Consider the following 20,926-nt stretch of genomic DNA (forward strand, 5'->3'; position numbering starts at 1 on the left):
TGAGAACACGAGATGAAGAATCCTTGAAACGGAGTCCATAACACTGTTCTTTGTGGCTTTGGCGTGAGGTAGGTTATGGTCCTTTCAGAAAATGAGGGAGCTTGTCAACCCCTTAAAGAACAAGCGTTTTCTTGCATTTAAGGGACAATGGCATTCAGTGGCACTTTTAGTTTCACGATTCTCCCCTGGGAAGCAGAATTAATAAATAGGCATGTCCCACTCAGACGGGTTAGAGTTCGGTCATGATTCACCGTGCACAATTAATGCTCGGACAGAGGCAATGCTCAGTCACTTCATCAGAGAGGTTAAATCTTTGGCATCAGTCACTCAACTGAATTAATGCCCACTCCTTTCTCCAGCAGGATTAATGCTCTGGCAACTCTCAGCCAACAATTAATGTTCATACGTCTATAATGCAATATGATCAGTACCAAGGCATTCATGCAGTATCATACTTGTTTAAACTACAATCATAAGAGATGAAGTTGCCATCCTATTGAAAATACAACCTGGTTGAAATTCTCTTTAACCTTCACTCCAATGTATGTATTCATAGAAGGGGAACCAGCTCCCCGTTCGTGGTTGGCTGTGGTCAGTGAAGCTGATAATCCCCCCAGCCACAAGGGGAGGTAAGACACACTGCGTCGGGTAGAGGAAGACGATTAGTGGGTCATCGCAGCCACACATTGCTGTTTGTATGAATGCAAGCTGCCTTCCGAGGGGTAGTTACTGAGCAAGGCTCTGACTGCAGGGAGCTCTGTACAAACGCTCACACTGTAAGTGTACATTTTCTCTCTCCCTTTGTTTGGCGAAGAAGAAGACATAACGAGCGTGTCAAGGCTTCGATCTGGGTTAGTCAGCCACCCGTTGTACCGGTGCACCTGCCAATTACATTTTTGCATGAAAACAGTTTTTATTCTGCTCTGTAATGTCGACACGCTTGACTCGGGCTGCGCAATTGATGTATTTGGTTCTTTATGTGCAGAATGTACAATCTGTGTTTAAAAGATGCTATCAGTCTTAAGAGCGAAAGGAGCTTTTAACTGTAGTTGGGGGCGGTGGGCTGGTGGGGTGGGAGGGAGTTCATGCTTGAGCTGGCATGTTAGATGCTTGGTAATTTTTAAGTCCAGTTACCTGCTAGATGAAGCTCAGATAGAACGCAAATCACACACAGTCATTCAATGAAAGTCACCCTATGGATCACAGAGGGTAATTCGCTAGATCAAGGGCCAGATCACGATCAGACAGGTTTACATGATAATCCATGTAAATTCATTCAGTGGCTCACAGTGCGAGTTACTGGGTCCAGATTTGCTCAAGGGTCATTCACCTGCCTAATGAACAACCGCATTTCAGCATTACTGTGAAAGTCACGGGATAACTTCACTCAACATCACTGAACTGTTCCCACCACCTATGGACTCACTTTCAAGGACTCTTCATCTCACGTTATTGCTTATTTACTATTAATATTACTATTATTGTTATTTCATTTTTCTCAGCTCAAGCTTGTAAAACCTGAAGGACGGGCATAGCCAATCACGCTCATTTCTTAATTGCTAGGAACTTCAGGACTATTCTAGTGGTTATTATCATAATAATTATTATTTTCTTTTGTATTTGCACAGTGACCTTTTGTACTTTGGTTGTTTGCCCATCCTGTAGGGTGTGATTCTATCATGTTTCGTGTATTTACTGTGAATGTTTACAAGTAAACAAATCTCAGGGTAAAATCTGGTGACACATACAGCATATCCTTTAATAATAAATGTACTCTGAACTTTGAGAATAGGCACGTCTACCATTTTGAAAGAATGAAACCATGACACTTGTAGCCTCTGTGCCTGGATGAGAGTTTGTGTATTTGCAGCTTACTGATGTGTTGGCAAAGTTACAGGGTAAGGTATACAGTAACCGTCCCAAACACCAGAGATGTGCTCACTGGTAGGCTAATAGCTAAGTGGTTGGCAGGAGAACTGGGAGGTTTTGACGGGCAGGTGAGAGAGATTAAGATTTCAGGAAAATAAGTGGAGGTATGCTCTAAACACAAGAAAGTCTGCAGATGTTGGAAATCCAAAGCAACACACACACACAAAATGCTGGAGGAAATCAGCAGGTCAGGCAGCATCTACGGAAAAGAATAAACAGTCGACGTTTCAAACTGAGACCCTTCCCCATCCATGTCTATTCATTTCCATAGGTGTTACATGACCTGCTGAGATCCTGCAGCATTTTGTGGTGTTGCTTTGATGGAATGGTCTGACAGCTTGCATACAAAACTGTGCAGAAGCGTCAGGTACAGATTTTTTAGAATGAGAATCAGAATTCTGAATCAGAATTGCACATTACTGTAGTAATTTTATGTATTGCACTGCTGTTGCAAAAAGAAAACAGATTTCATGACATATGTGAGTGATGATAAACCTGATTCTGATATGGGTCTCTATTGTGGACTGAGAATGGGAAGAGGACAACGAGAGGGTAATCATGGTTGGGAAAAGGGGAAGGGAGAGGGATAGGAGAAGTGTGCTGGTGAAGGGGGCAATGTTTTGGTAGGGTTGTGTAAGATCCTGTCCTAGTTTCTGGTTGGATCAATGTATGGCATTGACATGTGTACACAGGAACACACATTTAACATAAATCCACAGGCTCTCAAATGTACAAGCCATGTTCTCTTCTCACTGCTGCCACTGGGGTGAAGGTACAGGAGCCTCAGGACTCATACCACCAGATTCAGGAACAGTTACTACCCCTCAACCACCAGGCTCTTGAACCAAAGGGGATAACTTCACTCAACTTCACTTGCCCCATCATTGAAATGTTTCCACAACCAATGGACTCACTTTTAAGGACTCTTTATCTCATGTTCTCAATATTAATTGCTTATTTATTTATCATTATTATTGTATTTGCTCTTTTTGTTGTCTTCTGAACTCTGGTTGGACCCCTAGTCGGGTGGTCTTTCATTGATTCTGTTCTGGTTGTTACTCTATAGATCTACTGAGTACCCTAACAAAAAACTGAGTCTCAGGGTTGTATATGTACTTTGATTAAGGTGTTCGACTAGTGATTTGAAGGTCACTAGTTCGAGCCTTGGCTGAGGCAGCGTGTTGTGTCCTTGAGCAAGGCACTTAACCACACACCGCTCTGCGACGACACCGGTGCCAAGCTGTATGGGTCCTAATGCCCTTCCCTTGGACAACATCGGTGTCATGGAGAGGGGAGTCTTGCAGCATGGGCAACTGCTGGTCTTCCATACAACCTTACCCAGGCCTGCGCCCTGGAATCCTTCCAAGGCACAAATCCATGGTCTCACGAGACTAACGGATGCCTATATGTACTTTGATAATAAAATTACTTTGAACTTTGAACATCGATACACAGATAATACACATATTTATACAAAGACCACAAAATACATGTAAATTGTGGAACCTGCACCATGTAGCTATTCTGTGGGAGTTCAACTAGAATCACAGAGTGTTGTGGCACAGAAGATTACCAATTAGCTTCTCAGGTCTGTGCCAAAATGTCATGCCATCAAGACCGGGTTCAGGTGGAGTCATACCCAGAGAGATCAGATGGTGTGCAAAGCTCCTCCTGCCAGCAGCCCACTAACACAATGTGGCTCAGCTCGAATTCTGAACGCTGCCTCGCAAGATGTTCCACTGCCACGCCAGTCAGCTCAAATAAGCGAAAAATCGAAGAAAAAGCCACAGATGCTCGAAACAGAGATTTGGCATGTCAACAGATACGCTCAAAATCTTCTATAGTTGTACTGTGGAGAGCATTCTGACAGGCTGCATCACTGTCTGGTATGGAGGGGCTACTGCACAGGACTGAAAGAAGCTGCAGAAGGTCGTAAATCTAGTCAGCTCCATCTTTGGCACTAACCTACAAAGTACCCAGGACATCTTTATGGAGCGGTGTCTCAGAAAGGCAGCGTCCATTATTAAAGACCTGCAGCACCCAGAGCATGTCTTTTCCTCACTGTTACCATCAGGTAGGAGGTACAGGAGCCTAAAGGCACACACTCAGCGATTTAAGAACAGCTTCTTCCCCTCCGCCATCTGATTTCTAAATGGACATTGAATCTTTGGACACTACCCCACTTTTTTTTTAATATACAGTATTGCTGTTTTTGCACGTTTTTTAAAAACTATTCAATAAATGTGTACTGTAATTAATTTACTTGTTTATTTATTTATTTATGGATTATTATTTTTTAAAATTTTATTAATTATTTTTTTCCTGCTAGATTATGTATTGCGTTGAACTGCTGCTGCTAAGTTAACAAATTTCACATTCCATGCCAGTGATAATAAACCTGATTCTGATTCTGAGCAGGGTTAACAATTCAGGTTGGAGGATCCGAAAAGCAAACTATGTTTCTCTTCCCATAGACGTGGCCTGACCCGCTGAATATATCCGGCGTTTGCTGTATTCGCTTCGGTCATCTCAGGGGCTCTCTTCATGAAATTTCCACTCTCGTTATTTCAGAGCCGCCTTTGCAGCCACACAGAAAATACGGACATGCAAAAGCTTGCTGCATGTAAACTTCTGGCACCAAGGAGCTGGAGACCTGCATCAATCAGTCTGGTTGTGACATTGACCAGAGGTGAAGGGTTATCTCCTAGCAATATCATATTCCAATCCAAACTTATTTTAACACAGTAAATTGCATTGAGTACTTTAGCATTGAAAGCAGAAAATCAGAGAGCATATGAAAGGGAATAAATAACTGTATTTTATTCCAATACAATAGGATGTTCTCCCAGGCAAGGTGTAACTAAGGAACAATTTATAGAGCTGAATGTCGGATTGGAGCTACGGTTTCCTTTGAGAACTCGCTACTGGTTGCCATGGGGACCGGTGCCTGCTTGTAATTCAATATATGAAATATGATGATTATTATAAACATTGATTAGTGGACACTTAACTCAGTGCAATCACGATTTTCAGTGCTCTGGAACAAAAAGCAAGAATTAGTGACAGTAAGCATGTAACTAGCAGATTATTGGAAAATCAAAATAAGCACCATGCTTAGCCATCATGTGGTTCCAGACCCTCCACTGTGCTGAGCTCTTAAATGCCCTCTTAAAAATCTGAGCCAGCCACAGCTTAGGGGGTAATTAAGGATGGGCGATCGAAGCTGATTTTGCCGGCAACATCCATATTGTCTGACTGTAGGCTACAAATTACAATGGGAGATAGAAAAGGCTTGTAAAAAGGGAAATATTGTGTTAGTCATGGGGGATTTCAATATGCAGGTAGACTGGGAAAATCAGCTTGGTGCTGGATCCCAAGAGAGAGAATTTGTAGAATGCCAAATGAGATTGTTTTTTTAGAGTAGCCTGTGACTGAGCCAACTAGGGGAACAATAATTCTGGATTAAATGTTATATAATGATCTAGATTTGATTAGAGAGCTTAAGGCAAAGGAACCCTTAGGAGGTTGTGGTCAAAATATGATAGAATTCACCCTGCAGTTTGAGAAGGAGACACCAATATTGGATGTATCAGTATTACAGTGGAGTAAAGAGAATTACAGAGGCTGAGAGAGGAGCTGGTCAAAGTTGATTGGAAGGGGATGCTAGCCGGGAAGACGGCAGAGCAGCAGTGGCTAGAGTAACTGGGAAAAATTCGGAAGGCGCAGTAAGGACACATCCCGAAGATGAAGTAGTATTCTAAATTGGGGTGACAGGGGAAGTCAAACACAGCAAAAAGCAAAGGAGAGAGCATATAATAGAACAAAAATTAGTGGGAAGGTAGATGATTGGGAAGCTTTTAAAAACTAACTAAAGAGGCCATAAGGAGAGAAAAGATGAAATATGAAGCTAAGCTAGCTAATAATATAAAAGAGGATACAAAAAGTTTTTTTCAGATATACAGTATAAAGAGTAAAAGAAAGACCAGCGTAGATATTGGATATTGGAAAATGATGCTGGAGAGATAGTAATTGGGGACAAAGAAATGGCGGATGAACTGAATAAGTATTTTTCATCAGTCTTCATGGTGGAAGACACCAGCAGAATGCTAGAAATGCGAGAGTGTCAGGGGGCAGAAGTGATTGTCATTGCTATTACTGAGAAGGTGCTTGGGGAAACTGAAAAGTATGAAGGTAGATATGTCACCTGGACCAGATGGACAACACCCCAGGATTCTGAAAGAGGTGACTGAAGAGATTGTGAAGGCATTAGTAATGATCTTTCAAGAATCACTAGAGGACTGGAAAATTGCAAATATCACTCCACTCTTCAGGAAGGGAGGGTGGCAGAAGAAAGGAAATTATACAACATTTAGCTTGACTTCAGTGGTTAGAATGTTGTTGGAGTCTGTTACTAAGGATGAGATTTCGGGCTACTTGGAGGCACATGATAAAATAGACCAAAGACAACATGGTTTCTTTCAGGGGAAATCTTGCCTGACAAATCTGTTGGAAATCGTTGAGGAAATAACAGGCAGGATAGACGAAGGAGAGCCAGTGGATGTTGTTTATTTGGATTTTCAGAAGGCCTTTGTCAAGGTGGCACACATGGGGTTGCTTAACAAGATAAGAGTCCATGGTGTTACAGGAAAGATACTGGAGGGGCAGGTAGTATTGAGGAAGCAGGGGGCTTGCAGAAGGACTGAGACAGATTAGGAAAACGGGCAATGAAGTGGCAGGTGGAATATAGTGTAGAGAAGTGCATGGTCATGCAATTTGGTAGAAGGAATAAAGGCATGGATTTTTTTCTAAATGGGGAGTAAATACAAAAATCAGAGGTGCTAAGGGACTTAGAAATCATTTTCAGAGGACTAGAATATAAAAGAAAGAATGTAATGCTGAGGCTTTATAAAGCATTGGTGAGACACCACGCAGGATATTGTGAGCAGTTTTGGGCCTCCTATCTAAGAAAAGATGTGCTAGCATTGGAGAGAGTCTAGAGGAGGTTCACGAGAATGATGCCAAGAATGAAAGGGTTAACATATGGGGAGTGTTTGATGGCTCTGGGCCTGTACTCAATGGAGGTCAGAAGAATGAGGGGGGATCTAATTAAAACCTATTGAAAACTGAAAGGCCCAGGTAGAGTGGGTGAGGAGAGGATGCTTCCTATAGTGGGGAAGTCTAGGACCAGAAGGCACAGCCTCAGAGTAGAGGGATGCCCATTTACAATAGAGATATTGAAAAATTTCTTTTGCCAGAAGATGGTGAATCTGTGGAATTCATTGCCAGAAATGGTTGTGCAGGCCGAGTCTCTGGGTATATTTAAGGTGGAAGTTGATAGGTTCCTGATTAGTAAGAGTGTCAAAGGTCACAGGGACAAGGCAGGAGAATGGGGTTGAGAGGGATATTAAATCAACCATGATGGAATAGCAGAGCAGACTTGATGGGCTGAATGGCCCAATTCGACTCCTATATCTCAGGGTCTTATTAAAAATGTTCTGACTCATCGTGTCAGTGACCCCTTACAGATCAGGAGTCACAAACAACCAAGCAACCTGCAGATTCAGCCAGAGAAAGGTTTGGGAGCAACGAAAATGGTTGCAAATCACTGGATCTAGAACAAGCCATTAGTATATGCAGAGATGGCTACAGAGCCCTGGTGAGAGTAAGATATTTAGCTCTTTGGGCCTGTGGTCCTTCCAAACACATTCACCTTTCCATTCCTTTCCATCTCCCCTTGTACACTTCTCCCAACCCCCCTCCCTCCACCTGAATCTGTCTGCTCATCATCCCCCCACCCACCCCCATGTGGCTCCCCTTACCGTCCCACTTCCTTCATCTCACTACATGTAGGCAACCTTTCCTCCTCTCTCGCAGGAAATCTTCACGTACACCTTTTACACCTCTTACTTCAAAGTTCAGACGTTCAAAGTAGATTTATTATCAACATACATACACGGCCCTGAGATTTGTTTTCTTGCGGGCATACTCAGCAAATACTAGAGATGCAATAGAGTCCATGAAAGACTGCACGCAACAGGAGAGGCAAATACTCAGTGTGCACAGGGCAACAAACTGTGCAAATAGAAACAATAAAAAAGGAAACAATAATTGTAAATAAAGAAGCGATAAATATTGACAACATGAGATGAAGAGTCCTTGAAAGTAAATCCGTAGTTATGGGAAAAGTTCAGTGTTGGGGCGAGTGAAGTTGAGTGAGATTATCCCATTTAGTTCAAGAATCGGATGATTGAGGGGTAATAACTGTTTCTGAACCTGGCAGTGTGGGTCCTGGGGCTCCTGTACCCCCTTCCTGATGGGACCAGAGAGAAGAGAGCATGTCCTGGGTGGTGGGGGTCTCTGATGAAGAACTGCTACTTGGTGGAGGTCCTCTTCTCACCTCCCTGTCACCTCTTGCCAGTGCCCCTCTTCCTTCCCCTTCTCCTTTGGTCCACTCTCCTCTCCTATCAGGTTCCTTCTTCTCCAGATCCTGTCCCTTTCCACCCACCTGGCTTCACCTATCACGTTCCAACCTATTCTCCTTCCCCTCCCACCACCTTTTTATTCTGGCCTGCTCCCCCTCCCTGGAGAATGGGTTTGAGAAGGATAATAAATCAGCCATGATAGGATGGTGGAGGGGGCTAATTCTGCTTCTATATCTTATGATCTTCTTTTCCAGTCCTGAAAGAGTGTCTCAGCCTGAAATGGCCACTGTTTATCCATTTCCATACATGCTGCCTGACCTGCTGAGTTCCTCCAGCATTTTCTGGGTGTTGCCTTGGATTTCCAGCATCTGCAGAATCTCCTGTGTTTGTCACTTACACCTTTTTTTCTCCACTGATGCTGTTTGCTGATCTCTCCCAGCCGTCTGGCTTTTTGATCCTAAATGCAGCACCTCCAATGATCTGTCCTGACGAAGGGTCTTGGCCCGAAACGTCAACTGTTCACTCTTTTCCACAGAAGCCAGGCAGTTTCCATGTTTCTCTGGGGTATAGCCCAATACCCACACAGCCGATCAGCACAATGCTTTATTTGGGTCCCTGCTTCATTACGGCCCGAGGCTGTAAGTACCCAACATGAACCAATTAATGATGGGAAGGCCCAGCTCTCAGAATTAATGTATGTCTTCCCGGACAGTCACCTTTCTTCTTGTTGCTTTTTTAATGCTTTTATTTGGTGTCTGTGGTATTGATTTCATTTTCAAAACTTCTTTTCAATTGCAAAATTAGATTTGTGTTTAGGGAGTTAGCTGCCTTTCTGTGTTTCAGAATGACTGTCCCTCAGCTAAAGGGACCCGTGGGCTCTACCACTATTTTTCTGGTTGTTCTTTATCTCAGCCTTCCTGTCACTCACTTCACACAGATTTCCAACTCATTCAAATGGCCAGAGCACTCCCTGAGTTTTGAACAGAGCAGCAGGACTTGTAACATCCACCTGGTCAAGCGGACTTCGGTCCCATGCAAAGCCCAGGGCAACCCTTTTTGTGAGGTCACATTGAGGCTATGTTGAACTTGTCTGGTAAAACAGAATCATTATCGTAAAAGATCCTGCTGGTGCTGGAAATCCAGAGCAACGTACACAAAACGCAGGCAGAACTCAGCAGGTGAGGCAGCACGAATAGAGATAAAGCTTTGGGCCGAGACCTTTCGTCAGGGCTGGAAAGGAAGGAGGAAGGAGCTTCTCCAGCCCTTTGTCTTTTCCACTTATCAGCGCCCAGCTTCTGACTTCATCCTCTCGCCTGCCCAGCTGGCTTCACCCATCACTTTCTAGCTTATTCTCCTCTTCTTCTCCTTCTGGCTTTCTCGCTGGTGCTGAAGAGCGTCGTGCTACCCACTACACTACCGCGGTTTCTTCCTTTCCAGTCTTGAAGAAGGGTATTGGCCCGAAACGTCGACTGTCTATTCATTTCCATAGATACTCCCCGACCTACTGAGTTCCTCCAGCAATTTCTTTGTGTGTTTTGCTTTGGTAAAACAGAGATGTTAGAGGAGAGAACATCCATTTGGTGGTGGTTGTGTTACTATGTGTGCACATAATAAAGAACTTCAGTTCCCAGCGTGCAATGCAGGCGGTTCACCCGGAACAGGAAATGACATTAGTGAACGGGTTGTGTGTGCTCGTGTCGAGCTGGAAGCAATTAACTGTAAATAAGTATGTGTTAGTTTTGCCCACGCTAAGTCTGCCTTTTATAAAGAACAAACATATCAGTGGTGATAATGGGAACTGAAGGGAAGCCCCTGCCTCCAGTGTCTACATCTGAGAGACTAGTTAAAGGATCTTATGTTGGTAACAGGCCAAGAAATACAGCAATGGTTAAATTAAAAAATGAACTGCAGAAGTAAACAAGGTATTTGGGTGATGAGAGCTGCAAGAAAGGGAAACCTACTGATTTGTTTCCTGAATCACTGCAGCTAAGCAGATATCTGGGACGGAACAGAAAGGAAAGATACTTGTTTGCAGGGTTGTTCACTGGGCCTGGAGGTTAGGTCGCAAACGTTTCATCACCAGTCGAGGTGACACCATCAGAACGCAATGGAGTGTCGCTTCTGCAGAGTGCTCACGTATATTTTGGTCCTACCCGCTGTTCTGATCGGTTGGCTGTCCACTGGTCGCCGTTGGGTCCTGGCCAGCTGGATAACTGAGTGATCTCTGCTGGCCCATTACAAAATAATCGTTAAACTCTTACAGCACGGAAGGCCACTCGATCAATTGAGCCAATTCCAGTTCTGTGCAACGACGGGCTAGTATTTACAGGAATAATGCAACCAACAAGGCAACATTGATGCTTGCTCTTTGCATTCTTTTACTTAACCCCATCAGTGTTCATATCCTCTTCTCACCATTCTCTCAGCTCCTTGTCCAGGTTTATGAATCTATGCCATTTGCCTCGATTGCCTTGAGGATGTTTCCTACGATGGGGGAGTCTACGGCCAGAGGGCACAGCCTCAGGTTAGAGGGACATCCATTTAGACCTGAGATGAGGAGGAATTTCTTTAGCCAGAGAGTGACGAATAAACATATTTCTCAAGTTACAATTTAAGTAAACTTAAATTAACAAATTGTTTTTACAGATGAGAATGTTCTCACAATGCTATGATGTCAACAAGGTGGTGGGGTTGAGATATGTCTCTACCAAAGGAGGTGTTTGGAGCTCCTTCCCTCTGCTAGCCTGCGGGTCACCCTTGGGCAAGGTGTAGCACCTGCTTAGCCCCCGATTGGGGTCACGGGAAGCCATGGGAGCAGGTGGTGGATGGTCGTATGAGCAGTTGCTGCATGTTACCAGTCCTGGTTATGAGATCACTGACGCCAGGCGGACAATCTCTGAAGAGAATTGATAATGGCAGGGGTCGCCCATCTTGTAAAGACACTGCCCAGAAAGAAGGCAATGGCAAAATACTTCCGAAGAAAAGTCTGCAAAACAATCATGGTCATGGAAAGTCCATGATCGCCCACATCATACAACGTGGCACTTAATGATGATGTCACATGAAATGGCGCATAATGATGATGTCATACAGCATTAATGATGTCGACTGGTCAAAGGACAGCTAGAATATGCAGTGATGGGCAATGCATTTTCTCTCTCCTCAGACATAGATAGATAAATAGATAGATATACTTTATTGATCCCGAGGGAAATTGGGTTTCGTTACAGCCGCACCAACCAAGAATAGAGCATGAGACTCTAATAGAGCAATAGACATACCAACAAAAATTATGGAAGGTGTGCAGAAGGTGCTTAATTAGACTATTCCATCAAACTGTGCATTCTTAAAGCAACCTGTAAAATCCTGAAATCCAAATTAGTGGAGGGTCAGAATTGACCGTCAAGAGAGATGAGTAGTAAAGTCGTTTGAAATATTAATGTAGGGGCTGGACTTGCCAACGATAGGAAATTTAGATTCATTTAGTGATCGGGATTTTGAAATACTGGTGTCGGGAATGGTGACTGTGAACTCACTGGATTATCATAAAACCCTCTCTGGTTCACCATGTATTGAAGGAAATCTACCAGCCTCAGCCCGCCTGGTCCCCGTGCAGCAGCACAGTCAGTGAAAGGGGACACGGAGCTTGCAGATGCTGGAGTCTGCAGCAACAAGTGAAACACTGGTGGAAGTCGGGCAGTACCTGTGGAGGAAAATGGACGTTTGATGTTTTGAGTCAGCGTCCTTCATTTAGACAGACAGTGTCAAAGAGTCGTAGAAAAGTGCAGGATAGAAACAGGCCATTTGGCCCATCTAGTCTGTTGCAAACCATTTAAACTGCCTAAGTCTATCAACCTCTAGTTGTAGTCCCAACAATCTCAGTGGGAAAAGCCTGCTTGCTTTTACCCTTTCTATTCCCCTCCTAATTTTGTATACCTACATCAAATTTCCCTTCAGTCTTCTATGTTCCAGAGATTAAAGTCCTAACCTATTCAATCTTTGCTTGTAACTCAGGTCCTCCAGACCCAGCAAACGTCACTGTAAATCTTCTCTGTACTCTTTTAACCTTATTTACATCTTTCCTGTAGGTAGGTGACCAAAACTGTACACAATACTCCAAATTAGGCCTCACCAACGTCTTATACAACTTCACCATAACATCCCATCTCCTGTACTCAGTATGTTGATTTATGAAGACCAATATGCCAAAAGCTTTCTTTATACCTGAGATGCCACAATGTATTCTGGACCTGTATTCCCAGATCTCTTTGTTCCCTCGCACTCCTCAGTGCCTTGAAGCTGTGGTTGTCAAGACCTTGGGTGTATTTCAAGCTGAGGTTGATAAGTTCTTGATTAGTCAGGATGTCAAGGGTTACATGGAGAAAGCAGGAGAATGGATAATAAATCAGCCATCACGAGGAATTCTGCAGATGCCGGAAATTCAAGCAACACACATCAAAGTTGCTGGTGAACGCAGCAGGCCAGGCAGCATCTCTAGGAAGAGGTGCAGTCGACGTTTCGGGCCGAGACCCTTTGTCAGAACTAACTGAAGGAAGAGCTAGTAAGAGATTTGAAAGTGGGAGGGGGAGGGGGAGATCCGAAATGATAGGAGAAGACAGGAGGGGGAGGGATGGAGCCCACTGATCTCCCTCCTGGACCCATCCCTCCCCACTGATCTCCCTCCTGACCCAACCTTCCCCACTGATCTCCCTCCTGACCCATCCCTCCCCACTGATCTCCCTCCTGACCCAACCCTCTCCACTGATCTCCCTCCTGACCCATCCCTCCCCACTGATCTCCCTCCTGACCCAACCCTCCCCACTGATCTCCCTCCTGACCCAACCCTCTCCACTGATCTCCCTTCTGACCCCATCCCTCCCCACTGATCTCCCTCCTGACCCAACCCTCCCCACTGATCTCCCTCCTGACCCAACCCTCCCCACTGATCTCCCTTCTGACCCCATCCCTCCCCACTGATCTCCCTCCTGACCCAACCCTCCCCACTGATCTCCCTCCTGACCCAACCCTCCCCACTGATCTCCCTCCTGACCCCATCCCTCCCCACTGATCTCCCTCCTGACCCATCCCTCCCCACTGATCTCCCTCCTGACCCAACCCTCCCCACTGATCTCCCTCCTGACCCATCCCTCCTCACTGATCTCCCTCCTGACCCATCCCTCCCCACTGATCTCCCTCCTGACCCCATCCCTCCCCACTGATCTCCCTCCTGACCCCATCCCTCCCCACTGATCTCCCTCCTGACCCATCCCTCCCCACCGATCTCCCTCCTGGCACTTATCCTTGTAAGCGGAACAAGTGCTACACATGCCCTTACACTTCCTCCCTTACCACCATTCAGGGCCCCAGACAGTCCTTCCAGGTGAGGTGACACTTCACCTGTGAGTCGGCTGGGGTGATATACTGCGTCCGGTGCTCCTGATGTGGCCTTCTATATATTGGCGAGACCCGACACAGACTGGGAGATCATTTTGCTGAACACATACGCTCTGTCCGCCAGAGAAAGCAAGATCTCCCAGTGGCCACACATTTTAATTCCACATCCCATTCCCATTTTGATATGTCTATCTACGGTCTCCTCTACTGTAAAGATGAAGCCACACTCAGGTTGGAGGAACAACACCTTATATTCCGTCTGGGTAGCCCCCAACCTGATGGCATGAACATTGACTTCTCTAACTTCTGCTAATGCCCCACCTCCCCCTCGTACCCCATCCGTTATTTATTTATATACACACATTCTTTCTCTCTCTCTCCTTTTTCTCCCTCTGTCCCTCTGACTATACCCCTTGCCCATCCTTTGGTTTCCCCCTCCCCCTTTTCCTTCTCCCTGGGCCTCCTGTCCCATGATCTTCTCATATCCGTTTTGCCAATCACCTGTCCAGCTCTTGGCTCCATCCCTCCCCCTCCTGTCTTCTCCTATCATTTTGGATCTCCCCCTCCCCCTCCCACTTTCAAATCTCTTACTAGCTCTTCCTTTAGTTAGTCCTGACGAAGGGTCTCGGCCTGAAATGTCGACTGCACCTCTTCCAATAAATCAGCCATGATGGAGTCACAGAACAGACTTGATGGGCCAAATGGCCTAATTTTGCTCCTATGTATTAAGGTCTTATGGTCTATATGGCCAAGTAAACCAATCTACTGACATCTTCTCAAAGGAAATTAAGACTGGGCAGTAAATGTGGCTGGCTAGCAGTGCCCCTACGTATGAGGGTTAGGCTGAGGTGAAGGTTGGCATAGTACAGCCCGTGTTTCCTAGAAAAGGTTTTAAAGCCTGGGCTTCCCAACGACTTTTACGCCATAGCCTCCTACCATTAACCGAGGGGTTCGTGGCCCCAGTTTAAAGTAACAAGAATCAAAATGAAATGAAAATGCACACCACCGGGCCAGTCTGGATTCTGTCCCCCTCCCACTTGTAATCGCTCGGCAGAAGAGAAGCTGTATTGTGGTCAACTGCAGATTCCCGCTGCATTCATGGAGTCGGTCTGAACTATTTTTTTTTGCGTGGCTGTATTTTACTGATATCTTACACATGCTTTCTATCTTGTATTCGCACTATGAGCGCTGTGTGAGACTGTTGGCACTATGCTTTGCACCTTGGCCCCCAGAGGAATGCTCTCTCATTTGGCTGTATTCGTAAGTGTTCATGTATGGTTGAATGGTATTTAATCTTGAGTTGAATTGAACTGAACTTTGAAATTCTAATGAAGATCTCAAAATTATTCTGATTTAATGGTTCGCTTCAGATTTGCTTCTCAGTCTCTAATGGTTATCCCTGCGGGATCGGAAACTTCTCAGTAACAAAACAGGTAGTACTGCTTCCTCCGCGAAATTAGGTCAAAACCTGCAGTGGCTGCTTATCAAAGGCATGTTTTATTTGCATCTTCTAACTCTATTCTAAAACGTGTGAAGATAAAACAAAGCTTTGACTGGTGTAAAGTACACACTGTGTCCCATTTCCCGCCTTCTGCTTTTTAATTAGCTTTTGTCAGTTCCGATCAAGCCCGAGAAGTCTCTTGTTGTTTCATGCTCGACTGCAACAACTTCACAGGCAAAAGGGAAATGCTGAATAGACATAAAAAAACGGCAGCGGATTATTACATTCTTCTTCTGTCAATGATTTCTGCTGGTTTTTGCTGCAGCCGCGGTTTGTGAATAAATAATGTGCGATGTTTCACAAGGAGAGTATTACAACAAGATGTATGCTTGTCAGGTACATCACAGTCCAGGTACTCAAGCGGGATACAGAGCTTGGGCGCAGCGAGACAGTGATACGGTTTTATAATGACATACCTTACCCCACGAGATGCACGCCAGCTCCCGTGAGGCCCACTACCCCTTACTTTCCATGTATCCCTTACACATATGCCCACCATTTCCCCGCTCGATTACTTTCCTATTAATGTGAACAAGTCAAGTTTATTGTCATTTAACTATTTCCATGTATACCGTCAAACAGGACGAGGTTTTTATTCGAACTAGGGTGTAAAACACTGTGTAATACATAATGACCTACATGCAATCCACACCTAAATAAACTGAAGTGCATAAATTAACTATGGTATGATTACCAGTGACACTTTGAATGTGATGTGGCAGGGAGTTCAGAAGCCTAATGGCCTGAGGGAAGAAGCTGTTCCCCATCCTGACAGTTCTTGTTTTTATGTATCTGAGTGTTCCTGCTGACGATGGAAAGTCAAAGATGGTAATTCACTGTAGAAGGAAACTAGAGCTCCCAGAGGAATCCATAAGACCATAAGACAGAGGAGCAGAATTCGGCCATTTAGCCAATCGAGTCTGCTCCACCATTCATCATGGCTGACCATTTCCTTCTCAACCCCATTCTCCTGCCTTCTCCATGTAACCTTTCACGTCCTGACTAATCAAGAACCTATCAACTTCTGCTTTAAATATATCCAATGAACTGGCCTCCACAGCTGCCTGTGGCAACGAATTCCACAGATTCATCACCCTCTGGCTAAAAAAATTCCTCCTCGTCCCCATCCTAAACGGACGTCCCTATATTCCGAGGCTGTGCCTTCTAGTCATAGTCTCCCCCACTGTAGGAGACATCCCATTCCACATCTGACAAGTTATGGTGAGAACACACGAAGTCCCTGCAGAAAGGAGGGGCAGGGGGACAAATATTGTTGCAGGTAGGTTTGCTAGAGAGGATCCAGTGGATTTAAATTAGATACAAGGGGGGAGGGGAACCAGAGTGTAGGAACAGATGTAGGGGAGAAGGAAGAAAAAGAAAATAGTAAAGTTATTTGCACCGTTAGTGATAAACAGAGAGTAAGAGGTGGAAAATTTCTTAAATGCATTTATTTTAATGCGAGGAGCATTGTAAGAAAGATGGATGAGCTTAGAGCATGGATTGATACCTGGAAGTATGATGTTGTAGTTATTAGAGAAACATGGTTGCAGGAGGGGTGTGATTGGCAACTAAATATTCCTGGATTTTGTTGTTTCAGTTGTGATAGAATCAGAGGGACAAGAGGGGGAGGTGTTGCATTGTTTTTCAGAGAAAATATTACAGTGGTGCTCTGGCAGGATAGATTAGTGGACTCGTCCAGGGAGGCTATTTGGGTGGAATTGAGGAATAGGAAAGGTGTAGTAACGCTCATAGGGGTGTATTATAGACCACCTAATGGGGAGCAAGAAGTGGAGGAGCAAATTTGAAAGGAGATAGCAGATATTTGTAGTAAGCACAAGGTTGTGATTGTGGGAGATTTTAATTTTCCACACATAGACTGGGAAGCCCATTCTGTAAAAGGGCTGGATGGTTTGGAGTTTGTAAAATGTGTGCAAGATAGTTTTTTGCAGCAATACATAGAGGTACCAACTAGAGAAGGGGCAGTGTTGGATCTCCTGTTAGGGAATGAGATAGGGCAGGTGACGGAGGTATGTGTTGGGGAGCACTTAGGGTCCAGTGATCACAATACCATTAGTTTCAATATAATTATGGAGAAGGATAGGTCTGGACCCATGGTTGAGATTTTTGATTGGAGAAAGGCTAACTTTGAGGAGATGCGAAAGGATTTAGAAGGAGTGGATTGGGATAAATTGTTTTATGGGAAGGATGTAATAGAGAAATGGAGGTGATTTAAAGGTGAAATTTTGAGGGTACAGAGTCTTTATGTTCCTGTTAGGTTGGAAGGAAAGGTTAAAAGTTTGAGAGAGCCATGGTTTTCAAGGGATATTGGAAACTTGGTTTGGAAAAAGAGAGATATCTACAATAAATATAGGCAGCATGGAGTAAATGAGGTGCTCGAGGAATATAAAGAAGGTAAAAAGAATCTTAAGAAAGAAATTAGAAAAGCTAAAAGATACGAGGTTGCTTTGGCAAGTAAGGTGAAAATAAATCCAAAGGGTTTCTACAGTTATATTAATAGCAAAAGGATGGTGAGGGATAAAATTGGTCCCTTAGAGGATCAGAGTGGACAGCTATGCGTGGAACCAAAAGAGATGGGGGAGATTTTGAACAATTTATTTTCTTCGGTATTCACTAAGGAGAAGGATATTGAATTGTGTGAGGTAAGGGAAACATATAGGGAAGTTATGGAAACTATGATGATTAAAGAAGAGGAAGTACTGGTGCTTTTAAGGAATATAAAAGTGGATAAGTCTCCGGGTCCTGACAGGATATTCCCTAGGACCTTAAGGGAAATTAGTGTAGAAATAGCAGGGGCTCTGACAGAAATATTTCAAATGTCATTAGAAACGGGGATGGTGCCAGAGGATTGGTGTATTGCTCATGTTGTTCCATTGTTTAAAAAGGGTTCTAAGAGTAAACCTAGCAATTATCGGCCTGTGAGTTTGACGTCAGTGGTGGGTAAATTGATAGAAAGTATTCTTAGAGATAGTATATATAATCATCTGGATAGACAGGGTCTGATTAGGAACAGTCAACATGGATTTGTGCGTGGAAGTCATGTTTGACAAATCTTATTGAATTTTTTGAAGGGGTTACTGGGAAAGTTGACGAGGGTAAAGCGGTGGATGTTGTCTATATGGACTTCAGTAAGGCCTTTAACAAGGTTCCACACAGAAGGTTAGTTAGGAAGATTCAATCATTAGGTATTAATATTGAGGTAGTAAAATGGATTCAGCAGTGGCTGGATGGGAGACACCAGAGAGTGGTGGTGGATAACTGTTTGTCAGATTGGAGGCCGGTGACTAGTGGTGTGCCTCAGGGATCTGTACTGGGTCCAATGTTGTTTGTCATATACATTAATGATCTGGATGATGAGGTTGTTAATTAGATTAGTAAGTATGCAGATTATACTAAGATAGGTGGCGTTGTGGATAATGAAGTAAGTTTTCTAACTTGCAGAGAGATTTAGGCCAGTTAGAAGAGTGGGCTGAAAGATGGCAGATGGAGTTTAATGCTGATAAATGTGAGGTGCTACATTTTGGTAGGACTAATCAAAATAGGACATACATGGTAAATGGTAGGGCATTGAAGAATGCAGTAGAACAGAGGGATCTAGGAATAATGGTGCATAGTTCCCTGAAAGTGGAATCTCCTGTGGATAGGGTGGTGAAGAAAGCTTTTGGTATGCTGGCCTTTATTAATCAGAGCATTGAGTATAGGAGTTGGGATATAATGTTGAAATTGTATAGGGCATTGGTAAGGCCAAATTTGGAGTATTGTGTACAGTTCTGGTCACCGAGTTATAGGAAAGATGTCAACAAAATAGAGAGAGTACAGAGAAGATTTACTAGAATGTTACCTGGATTTCAGCACCTAAGTTACAGAGAAAGGTTGAACAAGTTGGGTCTTTATTCTTTGGAGCGTAGAAGGTTGAGGGGGAACTTGAGAGAGGTATTTAAAATTATGAGGGGGATAGATAGAGTTGACATGGATAGGCTTTTTCCATTGAGAGTGGGGGAGATTCAAACAAGAGGACATGAGTTGAGAGTTAAAGGGCAAAAGTTTAGGGGTAACATGAAGGGGAACTTCTTTACTCAGAGAGTGGCAGCTGTGTGGAACGAGCTTCCAGCAGAAGTGGTTGAGGCAGGTTTGATATTGTCATTTAAAGTTAAATTGGATAGATATATGGACAGGAAAGGAATGGAGGTTTACGGGTTGAGTGCAGGTTGGTGGGACTAGGTGAGAGTAAGCGTTTGGCATGGACTAGAAGGACCGAGATGGCTTGTTTCTGTGCTGTAATTGTTATATGGTTATATGGTTATAAAGCAGAGCTGAGGATCAAACAGTCACTACTTCCAGCATCACCATCTCAGTTTGGAAATTCTCACATTGCTCCTTGCTGCGCTTTCAGTGTCTGGCCTTGCAACCTTATGAAACGTTGGTGCAACAATGGTGCTTTCAACTCCATTAACTGACTCCTTTCATTTCTGTACACAGAGAGACAACCAGACCAGGTGTGTGAGAAAACAGAAGCCAGATTTAGGCAAATATTTAAAGGTTCAACATAGCCTCAAAGTGACCTCATAAAAAGGGATAGACAGTAGATTAACGGTTAGTGCGATGCTATTACAGCTCGGGGCACTGGAGTTTAGATTTCAATTCGGGCACCGTACGTAAGGGATTTGTATGTTCTACCTGTGACCATGTGGTGCTCCAGTTCCCACCCATGATCCAAAGACATGTCAGTTAGTAAGTTCATTGATCATTGTAAATTGTCCTGTAATTAGGTGGGTTGCTGATTGGTGGTTCTATGCTGTATCAATCAGTCAATAAATAACAATCAAACAACCACATAAACAAATAAAATGTGGAAGAAGAGGGACAACTCATTTTAGGGACAGATTTAGATGGAGCGTAAAAGTGTTTTCTGATCCTTCTTTCTCACCTTCTTGTTAAAGGCATTATCCGGTCCCCTGAAACATGACAAGTTGACATATTGTCACTGCTGGGACAAGGCAATGCCTGCATCTAATTCTCCTCTTGCTTACTGTAAATTCCTCCTAACAGAATGAGACATATCAGGGACATGCTGTGCAATATGCTGTAAAAAAAAACACTGAAACAATATTTTCATTTCTTTCTCCACAGATGCTGCTGAACTTGTGAATAGCTGTTTTCATCAAAGGCTTGTGGGGGTGACATAGTTTTTTAAAAAATTGACTCTAATCTATTAAACTTTAATCTTTGTTTCTTAAATACATCCTAGAAATAACTGATAAATACTGAGGGGCACCGAGGGAGCTCCGGTTATGATTGTACTGACATTTTATAATATTAGGAATACAGTTCCTATAATTCGGTGTTGTGTTCCCTGGGGAGAGCACACAATGGTGGACTGCTGACCATGGGTCAGTGGGCATGTGCTTCCAGAGTTGTCAGCCCTCTTCAGGAAATTTTTCTGTGTATATCCTAAATGGAGACTAACCTGAAAAGCAAACCAGGGTACGAAAAATCATGTGGGAGATAAAGAATGAAACTGATTTTTGAAATTAGATTAGATTAGATTATGAGGACATGCAGTCCTCTTTTATTGTCATTTAGTAATGCATACATTAAGAAATGATACATTATTCCTCTGGTGTGATATCACAAAACACAGGACAGACCAAGACTGAAAAAC

The 20,926-nt window shown here is 43.8% G+C and overlaps 1 protein-coding gene across 3 annotated transcripts in view; it reads left to right on the plus strand.

The window, feature by feature from the left end:
- The first annotated feature begins 549 nt into the window (after window positions 1-549).
- Window positions 550-20,926, plus strand: part of cldn23l (claudin 23-like) — a 29,893-nt gene continuing 9,516 nt past the window's right edge. The window contains exon 1 of one of the 3 annotated variants that reach the window (XM_063033744.1): window positions 550-629. The gene's annotated coding sequence lies outside the window, so the exon portion shown is untranslated. The other 2 variants (XM_063033742.1, XM_063033743.1) reach the window with 2 other exon arrangements.

The sequence above is a fragment of the Mobula hypostoma genome, chromosome 26 (genome assembly GCF_963921235.1).
Source record: "Mobula hypostoma chromosome 26, sMobHyp1.1, whole genome shotgun sequence".
NCBI classification, from domain to species: Eukaryota; Metazoa; Chordata; class Chondrichthyes; order Myliobatiformes; family Myliobatidae; genus Mobula; species Mobula hypostoma.